The sequence below is a fragment of the Talpa europaea genome, assembly GCF_964194135.1.
Source record: "Talpa europaea genome assembly, chromosome: 5".
NCBI classification, from domain to species: domain Eukaryota; kingdom Metazoa; phylum Chordata; class Mammalia; order Eulipotyphla; family Talpidae; genus Talpa; species Talpa europaea.
The window spans coordinates 115,978,058-115,990,569 of record NC_140071.1 but is presented as its reverse complement, the minus strand read 5'-3'; positions in this window follow the sequence as shown (position 1 = coordinate 115,990,569).

Genomic DNA, 12,512 nt, shown 5'->3' with positions numbered 1-12,512 from the left:
CAGAGCAGGCAGAAGGACCGAAGTACACTGCTGAGGGGAGCAGCGGGCGGCAGGAGAGGTCAGCGCGCCATGTGGGACCCTCCTCCAGTGGCCGGGGAGCAGCCGGGGATCGAACCAGCCCCGCAGAGGACGCGGGCAGCTTCGCAACCCAGCGCTCAACCACTGCGCCACCGGGGAGGCCCGCATTTTACTTCTTATAGATAGATGGTGGGTATATAGTCATGCACTGATCTATACTTAATGAAACTTAAACTATTTTTCATTTTATTTTCTAGGCCAAACGACAAAACCAATTATTACTAGAGTACAAAGTAGTTTTAGGAACATTACAAGTTTCATTTAGAACTGATTTGTACCACTATGTCTAGGTCTTTTGTTTTGCATCACTTTTGAGTATTCTTTTCCGACACACCACATACTAATACCATGCTTTTTATGGGCTTACTTTTCTGGTAACTACACTGTCACAGTACTGTCATTTTAAAACCTCTCAATGTTTGAGGACTGATCAAGATCTACAAAGAATTCACACAACAACAACAAAAGAACCTAATCAAAAAAATGGGCAGAAGAGCTAAAAAGATACTTCTCCAAAGAAGACATATAATGGCCAACAGGCACATGAAAAAATGTCTATCTCCTATCAGGAAAATGCAACTCAATGAGATCCCACCTCACACCTGTGAGAATGGCCCTTATCAAGAAGACCAGAAACAAATGTTTAGCAGGGTGTGGAGAAAAAGAACCCTCCTACACTGTTGGTAGGAACAGTAGGCCAGTCCAGCCCCTACAGAAAAACAGTATGGTGTTTCTCAAAATATTAAAAATAGATCTACTATATGACCCAGCAATTCCACTCACAAGTATCTTCCCAAAAAATGCAAAAAGACTAATTCAAAGACATATGCACTGCTATGTTCACTGCAGAATTATTTCACAGAGCTAAGTTACAGAAACAAACTAAGTATCATGGAACACTTAGTTAACCAGTGACACAGTAGGTTAAGAATATGTGGTATGTAAGGAATACTACTCAACTATTTTGAAAAAAAATTAAATCATTTCCAGCAACATGGATGGAACTGGAGGAGACTCTGCTAAATGAAGTCAGGAGAAAGATAAAATAACAAATGATTTCACTCACATATGGAATATAGGAAAATAAAACAAAGGAATAGACAAAACCAAATGAAAACAACCCTAGAAAAACCGACTGTGATGTTGAGACTACCATATGGTAAGGGAAAGGGTGGGATCAGTGTAGAGAGGGCCCAATGAACTATGGAGGACGAGGGCTGCCTTGGTGGTGGCTGTGGTGTCGTAAGATACACCTGAAAAGGTATGAACCCCTTTTCTGAATCATAGTGTTGTATACTAATGTTAATTCAATACAATTAATATAAAATACAATTTGAAAAAGTATTTCCCATTGTCTGTCTAGAATTTTCCATACCTCTGCAGTAGCGATATTACCTTCAGTATTTGAACTTTCACTTTTGATAAAATAAGCACATCTTTGGTTATTCTACAAAGTATTGTATTTCTCTGACCTTCTTTATATTACAATAATTGTAGAGGGCTTTTCTTTTTCTCTTTTTTTTTTTTTTGACTTTATTTTGGTTTTGCTTTGGGGGGCGTTTTGTGTCAACTGCCCTTTCATTTTGTCTCCATATTTAACATGAGACTCATTTTTATTTTCATTTCATTGGATTTATATGGAAACTATTTCATCTATTAGAAGAGTAATTTTTATTACTGCTTTTATATACTGCTTTTGAGATGGTTAAGGTCAGAGAGGTTAGCTAGCTGTCTGAAGCCATGATGTGCATGTGATCAGTTCTACTTCTTACTTAAAAAGAAAAAGTCAAAAAAAGTCAGATAAACAGAGTTAGTTGAGGTCAATTGGTTTTTGATAATGGTGAAAAAAAGACTGTAAATAGTTCAGCAGCTTACGTTTTGAAGGAGGAAGGCTTTACACCTGCAGCATGAATATTATCTAGGAGCTCCTGAATGCAAAAGATCTAAAGGCTCCCATTGCAATAAACAAAGAGAACAGGGGCCCAGCTAAGGTGCTTGGGAGGATCTCATGTCAAATGAGGTCCTGCAGGGAGAAGCCTTGTTTCACTTTGTCCCAGAAAGTAAAAGGGAAGCGTGAATGGGTGTTTCATATAGCATATTAGCTTCATTTTGAACAGAAGAACTGGAGTAACAGAAATGCCATGGATTTAATGCCTTTTCGTTGTAGTAAAACATTTCCCATACCTTATCTTCTGATATATGTATACTGGTATCGAAAATAATTTCTAATAATCTTAGGGTATCCCTTACAGTATTCTCAATACTTGTCTATATGCTTGAAATACTTCATAATTTGAAAAGAACAAAGTAGTTTACGGTGTCTACCCACCACAAGGTAGAGTTGAGTTCAACATACTCATAATAATATGGAATCTATAAGGACAAATTCCTGCTCTTCTACTAAAATTATTCTAGAAATTAAATAACCTCTTAAAGGAAAGCCAAAGATGAAAAGGATGCAAATGTTTTGACAGCCTTTTAAAGTAAGGACGCAATGGACTTCAAATGAATCTGGAGTAATCATAGCTCTTATTCAAAATAACAAAATAATCATGGAAAAGATTAAATGCAGTAACTGTTTTAGTCTGCCTACGACCAAGTAAAATATGAGAAATCCACTCACAAATAATCAAGTGTAAGCAACTAAACATTTAAAAATGTTTTATATCAGGTAAAAAAAAATCAGAATTTACAGTCATTCCTTTAATAGAGAAAATTTAGTAATTCATAAAATTAATAGTGGTCCCATCATACCTCAAGTTCTACAAATTTACTTTTTCTCTTATTTTAGAAATGTTATCTAACAATTTTAAAGATGGATTTACAATTTAATCTTCTGTCATTTTTTTACCTTCTTCCAAATTTCAATTTTAAAGAGTGCACACTTAATATGCTGAATAATGTAAACACAGATTTACACTCATCACCTGCTATAAATGCTGTAAAATGTGATTGAGCTAGAATAATTTGGGCTTCATTGCAAAAATCTTAAGTCACTTGCTGATAAAGCAAAGTCCTGTTCAGGTAAATGTGTCAATATTTTGTTGATTTTACAATTTCAGGTAGACTAGCAGTTATTGTTACTACTTGATCTAATAGAAACAATTTGTAAATTTTTCATTCACAATTCAAAGTGAAGTGTTCTGTAAAGTTTCATTCATTGAATCAAATGGAAACAGCATCAAAGCACATTTTCTAATACACTGGTGAATGAACATTGTTGTTTAGAGTACTTTTCCTATTACATTTCCATGTTGGCACAGAAAATAGGAATCCACTCACAAAATTATCATACAAATGCTCTACCTACTCAGACTTAGAACATTAAGAGAAAAGAAAAAAAAATTAAGAGAATCTTTTTGGACAGTATAGAAGCAGCCCAGAGAAAACACAAGCCTCATTAAATCTGGAATGTACTCCCATCCCCAACTTCTCATAATCTATTATTGTATCTATGCCATACGTCAGTGTACAGAAATCACACATTCAGCAAGAATTTATTGAGAATTATGTGCAAGGAAACCAAGGACAGGGGAAAGAAGAAAACAAAAATCACTAGCCTCGCAGAGCTTACATTCTAATGGAAGCTTCAGGTTTTTGGAATCATTCCTTTGAGAATATGAACGAAGCATAAAACAACTCTCTTTCAAAATGCACCATTTACCTATTTTCGCAACACTGTCAACCTTCCCAATCAATCATTAATTATGAATTAGGAGTCCTTGAAAAATTTCTCCTTATGCTTCATTCCCCTCCCACTGTCCCCCTGGGAAATCAGGCAAAACTTTAGTAAATGGCTTTCTGATATTGCAGGACAATGAATGACAAATTAGTATTACCTAAATTTTCAGATTTATTAGCCACCCTCTGAAAAGCACCTTTGGAATAAAACAAAAATTTTAAGAGTCTGTTTTCCCATTAGAGTAATGCTGTCATATGGAAGCTCTATGTTTAGTAGGTCAAGAAATCGCCACACAGCTCTCCATAGTGGTTGGACCAGTTTGCACTCCCACCAACAGTGCAGGAGAGTTCCTTTTTCTCCACAACCTTGCCAACATTTGTTGTTGCTAGTTTTTTTAATATGTGCCATTCTCACTGGTGTAAGATGGTATTTTATTGTAGTTTTGATTTGCATTTCCCTGATTACAAGTGACGTTGAACATTTTTTCATATGCCTGTTGGCCATTTCCATATGATCCAGTAATTCCACTCCTAGGTATTTACCCAAAGGACACAGAAACATCAATTCCAAAGAACACCTGCACCCCTATGTTTCTAGCAGCACTATTTACAATAGCTAAGCTTTGGAAACAACCCAAATGCCCAAAAATAGATGACTGGCTCAAGAAGATGTGGTACATATACACCATGGAATGTTACTCAGCATTCAAAAAAGATAAACACATGCAATTTGCAGCAACATGGATGGCGCTGGAAGGGATCATGCTCAGTGAAATAACCCAGAAAGAAAAAGAAAAATACCGGATGGTCTCACTCATAGCAGGAATCTAAAAACTTAAATAAGGGACCAGGAAAAAGAATAACTATAAGAAAGAAAATATCAAAATCAACAAACAATTATGAACCAGAGACACTCTATGGGAGGTGGGGGCAGGGAAAGGAGGGATTGGGGTCAAAGTAAGGGGGTTGTAATTGTATGGGGAATATAAAAATAAAATTTAAATAAAAAGATAAACAATTTTAAAATAAGTAATGCTGTCATACTCAAGTGAGGCACAGCTGGACCAGCATCTCCCTTAACCGCAGGGACCCCACACCCTTTGCCAACTATGTCCTTATCCTTATTTTCTATCTCCACTTATTATAGTTTCATAAATTGGTGCTTCACTTTCCATTAAAATACATGGCCTTCAGATTTCAATAAGAAATGTTTTCAGTTTATTCCATCTGTATCTCTCACAAATTCCTAGACTGTCAGATTATCACTTTATCAATCTTGGTCCTGGGGGGAAATAAGGGGGCAGGAAATCAATCCTAACCTTTTTCATAGCTTCATTAGGGAAACTTTCTGATTTCTACATTAATTATTCCCTGTATCTCCTCATATTAACCCCCACTACCCAAATCTTCAGTTAAATTCTTCGTAGACGTGCCTAGAGAGTCTCTAGAAGTAGTTATTATGCTCAAGAGAAACCAGTATTACATCTTCATATCATTTAGCAGAAACTATCAATTAATCATCCCCCAACTTGTCTGTTCTTGTCACAAAAGAGTAACCCCTTAGGAAAAAAAAAATTCTTTTTTTAAATGCAACATCTAAAAAATACTTTCTAGGATCATCACGATCTCCTAATCAACGTGCAGTACTTGTTATAGCTATATGATTTTTTAAATTATACACTGGAAATTCTTCTAATTATCATCTTCGGGTCCTATAAGATCTAGCATCGGGCGTCCCTGGTGGCGCAGGGGGTTAAGCACCGCACTATGAAGCAATACACAGTCTCTGCAGCAAGAGTTCGATCCCTGGCTGGCCAGGGAGCAACCCAGATGGCGCAGCAGGCCTCCCTGTCTTGCCTGCTGCTCCCTTCAACAGAGTATTTCAGTCAGTCTGCCTGTTCTGTTCCCCGCTCTGTCTCTGGTGAGTCCTCTCACACCCCACATCACTGGCTTGAATATCAGCTCTTGTATGCATACATAAATAAATCTTTAAAAAAAAAAAGATCTAGCATCAAAAAAAGTCATGCAAATTTGATATGTATATTTCATATGTTTTTATAAAACAATCTGCAATAAAAGGTTTCTGGCTAATGTAACTTTAAAGTTAATCAGAAAATGAAGTAGTAGCTGCTCAAGATCATAAAGCAAGTAAATAGGCACAATTTAATTGCCAAAATTTTTCTTTCCTCTTTTCCTCTGTTTAGTGTCACCAACAAGTTTGGAGAAACAAGGCTTTTTATAGGTGCAACTATGAAAACCTACATTCCCACTGGTGTTTTGATGACCTACTTCTCCAAAATGTATAACCACCCCACCCCCAAACAATTTTTTTAATGTGAGGAGGAGCGATTATCATCTGCAATCTCACAACTTCTAGCAAAAGCCTCTAAAATGCTTATGGTCTCTGACCCAATAATTTTCACTTCTAAGGGCTTAGTCTAGGAGACTATCAGAAATGCACATACAGATTTATTTACAAAGATGTTCTTTGTATCACCATGCTTATGAGCAGAGTACTGCAGGGAAGCACAGAACAAAAAGCCCAGCTGAAAAAAATCCTATATGAAATTGAAATGTTATTAACTAAAAATTTTATTTTCACCATTAATATTCATCAGATATTTTAAAATAAGTAGAAAAACAAAACCAGTATTTCTGGTATCTTCCCAATTAGAAATAAATCTACAGGGTCTCCCCTGGTGGCGCAGCAGTTGAGCGCTGGGCTGCAAAGCTGCCCGCAGCCTCTGCAGCACAGGTTCGATCCCGGGCCAGCGATGAGGGTCCCACATGGCACGACAGACCTCTTCTGCCGTGCCCGCTGCTCCCCTCAGCTGTGTATTTCATCAGTCTGCCTGTTCTGTTCCCCACTCTGGTGAATTCTCTCACCCTCCCGCGCTTCTGACTGTACCTAGTGCTTGTATAAATAAATAAATCTAAAAAAAAAACCAAGAAATAAAACTACATTTAGAAACAAAGAATAACTTAGGATAGATTCAAATTGTCAAGGTACTCAATCTCTCAATACCTCCATCGCCCCTTCTATAAAACAAGCAACTAAAACTCTTAGAACTGTTGTGAGAATTAAGTGGAAAAGATGGAAAGTGCTTACACAGTGCTTGACACATAGTAAGTGCTCATAAGTGTTTATTAATTTATATCATCTCTACTAATAGATCTAATTTTCAACACTTCTCAAAAAAAAAAAATCACCCATAATTTTAACACTCACTAATATATGGGTTAATTTTGTTTAAGCCTTTTAATATGCATTAAACATTTTACACACCTGATACACTGCACCATTTCAGTGGTTACAAAATATTAGAATAGTTCAAATATATTATGTGCACTTAATCACCAAAGTATTATTGAGCATTAGGTACCATTTTTCACTGCTATAAATAATATCACCATAAATATCTTGATTGGCCATCTTTGTATACACTTTGATTTTGGCCCTAAGAAAGAGTCTAGAAAGAGAGTTGCTATTTCAAATGGCATGAAATATACTTCCCTTTCCTCCCCTACTGCCCGACATAGAACAGGACACAAAAATGGTCTTCAAGAAGGCCAATTTCTTCAAAGGACTTTGTCACAGTAATTTTTCTGTTGTTTTTTTTTTTTTTTGATACAACAGTTTATCATGTAAACTGTTTATTATCTTTTCTCATTTAACAAACTCACTTTTCCCTTATATAACCTTAACACTTCAAACACAATTTGAGTGTTCATAACTGCAGTATATTCTTCAAAAATGTTCTTAGGATTCTACTTTATATGTCTAGAAATAGAAGTTGTTGCTTTGCTGAAATATACCCTGAAATATTTATAGATGATGTGATATGGTGGAAGATTTGCATCAAAATAAGTAGGAACTGGGGAGAGGGAATGAGTGGGGACAAGAGCTGATAAATGCTGAAGTTGGGCCACCCTGGTGGTGCAGCAGTCCTCTCCTGTGCAGTGTATTTTGGTAGATCCGCCTGTTCTGCTTCCCACTGTCTCTGGTGAAACTTCTCACCCCCCCCCCACACTTCTGGCCTACACCCCAGTTCTTGGATGCATAAATAAAAATAAAATCATTTTTGGGCCTCCTCTGGTAGCGCAGCGGTTGAGCGCTGGGTTGCAAGGCTGCCCGAAGCCTCTGCAGTGCCAGTTCGATCCCCAGCCACCGGTGAGGGTCCCACAAAAATAAATAAATAAAAATTAAAAAAATAAATAAAATAATTTTTTAAAAATGCTGAAGCTGTGGAATGGGCACATGAACATTCATTTCACTATTCTCTGATTAAATATTTTAAAACCTGTCTTTAGTGGGAGGAAACTACTTTGAAAACAAATCATTAAAAGATAATGATATCTATAAAGCAGTTATGGTTTCACTTCTACCACAAGTCTTCCAGAACAATAATTTAATCATTATCAAAAAAAATACCAAAATATTTAAGCCAAATTCAAAAGTGAAGTAAACAACTATGTATTTACAATCTCTCAATTATACTTGCCAGTAATTCCCACAGATGAAAATACACTACAATGCCTTTTTCTAAGCCATGGCTTCAGCATACCATGCTGATTCTCCAAAACAATATTAGTATTTATATTGTGCACTACAAGAACACAATTATGCCTCTGTATGTGCCCACATGAATATTTGATAAGTAGTTTTATTATGTACTAGTATTAAATAATCCAAATTCTCTTGGTGCTTACATTACATCTTCGTATCAAATCAGGCACATCATAAACAATACTTACAGATTAACAGTTAGAGCCACCAAAGTATTCATTTGTACCAAGAAGCAGGCAAGACAGACTAGCATAATGAAACAACTACTTCACTGCCTATCTTTTATTAAGGTGTATTGTTGGGAAATAACACCTGTGTCGATTTCTACCTATAGCGAGAACACTTAGTGTTGGGGTCCAGTCACGGTAACAAGAGACTACAGCAAAAAGGAGCAAGTAACGTATCCAGTGATGAGAGAGCAGTGGTTGCTCTCCAGGCTTACAGGGTGAAATGGAAGGATTAGAGACATGTTTTCTAAACTCTTCACCACAGTTAAAAAATACATTTAATATAAATGTACTTATAATATAGTACATATACCCAATGATACATTTTTAAAATTACAACTCTTTGAGAGTCTTCAAACCATTTTTTTAGGTGTTGTAGTGTTATATTGTACAAATGACTTCCTTTCCTCATTGTTTCAAATCCTTGGTCTGAAAAAATCATCCTGGGAGTGTGTGGGGATGGCGGGCAACACAGGGGTAGGGAGAGACCTGCATCTCTTCTTACTTACCAAACAAAAAGGACATCTAATAAGCTACATACTTCAGACCACCAAATCATTTACCTGCTTCAATTCCCTTCTACCTTGCATGGAAAGTGGTATTATTACATGCCTAGGAAGATGGGGAGCAGGGGACAAAAGACACTGCAATGGGTAGGAATCATAGAACTGCTGCTTAAATACACACACACACACACAGAGAGAGAGAGAGAGAGAGAGAGAGAGAGAGAGAGAAGATAACCCTTTAAATTTCTTCCTATTCTAAAACCTTGAGGTTTAAGAGATGATGACTCTCTGTAAGGTCAGAGGCTTCATAAAAATGATAAAGCACTAAATAAAGATTAAATTGAATTAATACTATCCAAACCAAGTATAAATGTAAAGGTTTCTGTTACTTAAATGTTTTCCACACACTATTAAATATAAAATCAATGCTACTGTATATACTTTGAAAATCACAAGCATTAAAATGTTAAAATACATAGGTATTGTGTATATATGTATGCATATGTATTGGGTATGTCATAATATACTATTCTTGTTTCTAAGTATAAAAACAATTTTCACTATAAATTTATTCTAAAACTCAATAATACCTGTCTGCTTAATGATATTATCATTTTTCTTTTATTTATGTTGATCAGTTTATCATATAAGAGAGGATGGTGAGGGACAACCGTTGAATAGATACACAGATAAGACGTGAGAGAGTCCTGAGCCCTCTGGAGTAGGGTACATCACCCTGTGATATGTGGTGTGTTCATGATGCTAATAAATCAGTAAGGAAATACACAGAGCACAGGCCCAGGGCAAAAGGAAAAATAACAGTAAAAGGACTGGACAATATAAAACATAACACAACCATAAATCAGAATGTCCTAAAGCGGACCAGTTCTTGATTCAAATGTTCTCTCCTTTTGTCTTAAGTTTTCTCCCCTAAAAATCAATGACATGAAAGTTTTTTCCTATATACATTAACATTCAATAAATTATTATGGTTTAATTGGATGGGGATGGAAAGCAAGCTATGTAAAAAAAACTTCCAAATTAAATCAAAAAAGCTTTTTATAAATAAGGACAATAAACATTAATACCTATGCCTTTTACAGTACATGTTAGAAAGTCATAACATTTTGATATGATAAGACACATTTCTCCTGACAATCTAAAAAGTCTAACAAATTTCACCTTTCAACAAGCTTTTCCTAAAATTTCCATTCTTAGAGGCTTTGAATGAAATTTGAAAAAAAATAGAATTTTGCCAAAATTAATATAATTTCTGATTTTAAGTGAAGGAAATGCTTACAAATATATTTTGTTAGTTTAGAGAAATAATATGATTTCCTGGACTCATTCTATATTTCCAGTTCTGGTTAGCATTTCTCACCTTTTCTTGGATTTCCAAATTTCAATTACAACTTAAATTAAGCCTACTTTTAAAACACTTCAAGGAGTAATTGAATTGTTCCTTGAAAATAATAAAGGAAATAAAGAATTTGCATTGGCAGAGGGTAAAGAAATAAGAATGGGAATGACTGGGGTGGAACAGGATACAGGATGGGTTGCTCATTAAAGAAATGCTAAGAGATAAAACTGAACAATGTACTTGGCCCAGTTAGTAGTGAGGAGTCCCCAGGCCACAGGGAGACGTGCACATAACACTGACTGCCACCCAATCCTGGGATCCCAGAACCCGTGCTCTGAGGCACAGAGGACACAACCACCACCATCCAGGTCTTACAGACCATCAGGAAGGCGGACACGTGCAACACATTTCAGATGCTTTCAAGAGAAATTTCCTAAATATATGCTCAAGCTCCAACCAGGACACACCTTCAACTGAAAGAGACGGGGAGAAAGGAAGGACCTCCCAGAGGTAAGGGGTGCTCACAGCCTCTGCTGCCAGAAGACGAAACCGATCAACAATCTGCAACTACACAAATGGCTCCTGGCCTCTACTCTGAGGAACTGGCTAACTCCCAAGAGCTTAGGCGTGTAACACATTAAGGCTTAATCAACATCACTCTTTTTTTGTGGGCCTCCAAGCCCTAACTTCCCAAGGGGACATGCTCCAAAGCTGGATGCCATCCCATACCCTCTTAGCTACACAACAGCCCCAGGACGTAGCCAAAGAAATGGTTATCTTGGTATTGCCTCCTCCCAGTGGTTATGAAGAAAGAATTGTGTTGGGTAAGGTTTACACTGATTGACAGTTCCTCTGGTTCTAGAAATTTATAAAGGTCAATAAGCAATTTATTCAGATCTGTATGGAAAATAGCATATTACAAAGTTAGTAACAAAACATTCCAAATCAATTTGGTCACTATGGATGACCATACAGAACATACCAGAAAGTTTAATCCTTCACATTCCAGTATGTCCAGTAACTTTTAAAGGACTTGCACAAAAATTCAAGAGCTCCACCCTGGACCACCAATAGGCTTTATTGTTCAGAGTAGCTAAATCAGTCTAAATAAATTACAAATTAAGGAGAAAATTCTGAAATGGCTCACTGCACCCTAAGAAATGGTGCCTTGCAAATCCAAGTAAATTAAGTATAATAACAACAACCCTTAATTACTGAGAGCCCACTATATGTGTAAAGTAAGTTAGGAACTTCAGCTACCAAAACAATCCCACAATCTATAGATGTCCAATTTTGCCACTACAGAAAGTGAAAAGGCTAGTAAATGAACTAATACTGCACATCTGGATTCCTTTATATTTTAAAATGAGCTGTTATATGAGATACAGTTCTTATATTAAAATGCAATTTGGGGCCTCCCCAGTGGCGCAGCAGGTTGAGCACAGAGCTGTGAAGCTGTCCACAGCCTCTGCAGTGCAGGTTCAAAACCTGGCCAGCCAGGAAGAAACCCACATGGTGAGGCAGACCTCTCCTGACTCGCCCGCTGCTCCCCTCAGCAGTGTATTTCAGTCAGTCTGCCTGTTCTGTTCCCCACTCTCGGGTGAATCCCCTCGACCCCTGCACCTCTGGCCTGTACCACAGTTCTTGTATGCATAAATAAATTTAAAAAAAAAAAATTTAATCGTCTGTTAATGCTTATTATTAACAATTCAAGAACAAAATAATTTTACATAGGAAAGTGACAGCCCCGTTGCAGCCACAATTCTTAAAAAATCTTTAAGCAAAGTTATCTAAAGATGGAGGTTCAGTTTAAATATGGTGATAATTCAATCAGCTACAAATTTCTGTCAGCAGTTTTTAGATTATGAGAAGACCCTGACAGAGTATGTAAGCATCAACTGCCACACCTGTGCTTTAAAATCGAACTTCTATATGGTACATGTATACCATGGAATATTACTCAGCATTCAAAAAAGATAAACGCATGCAATTTGCAGCAACATGGATGGCGCTGGAAGGGATCATGCTCAGCGAAATAAGCCAGAAAGAAAAAGAAAAATACCGGATGGTCTCACTCATAGCAGGAATCTAGA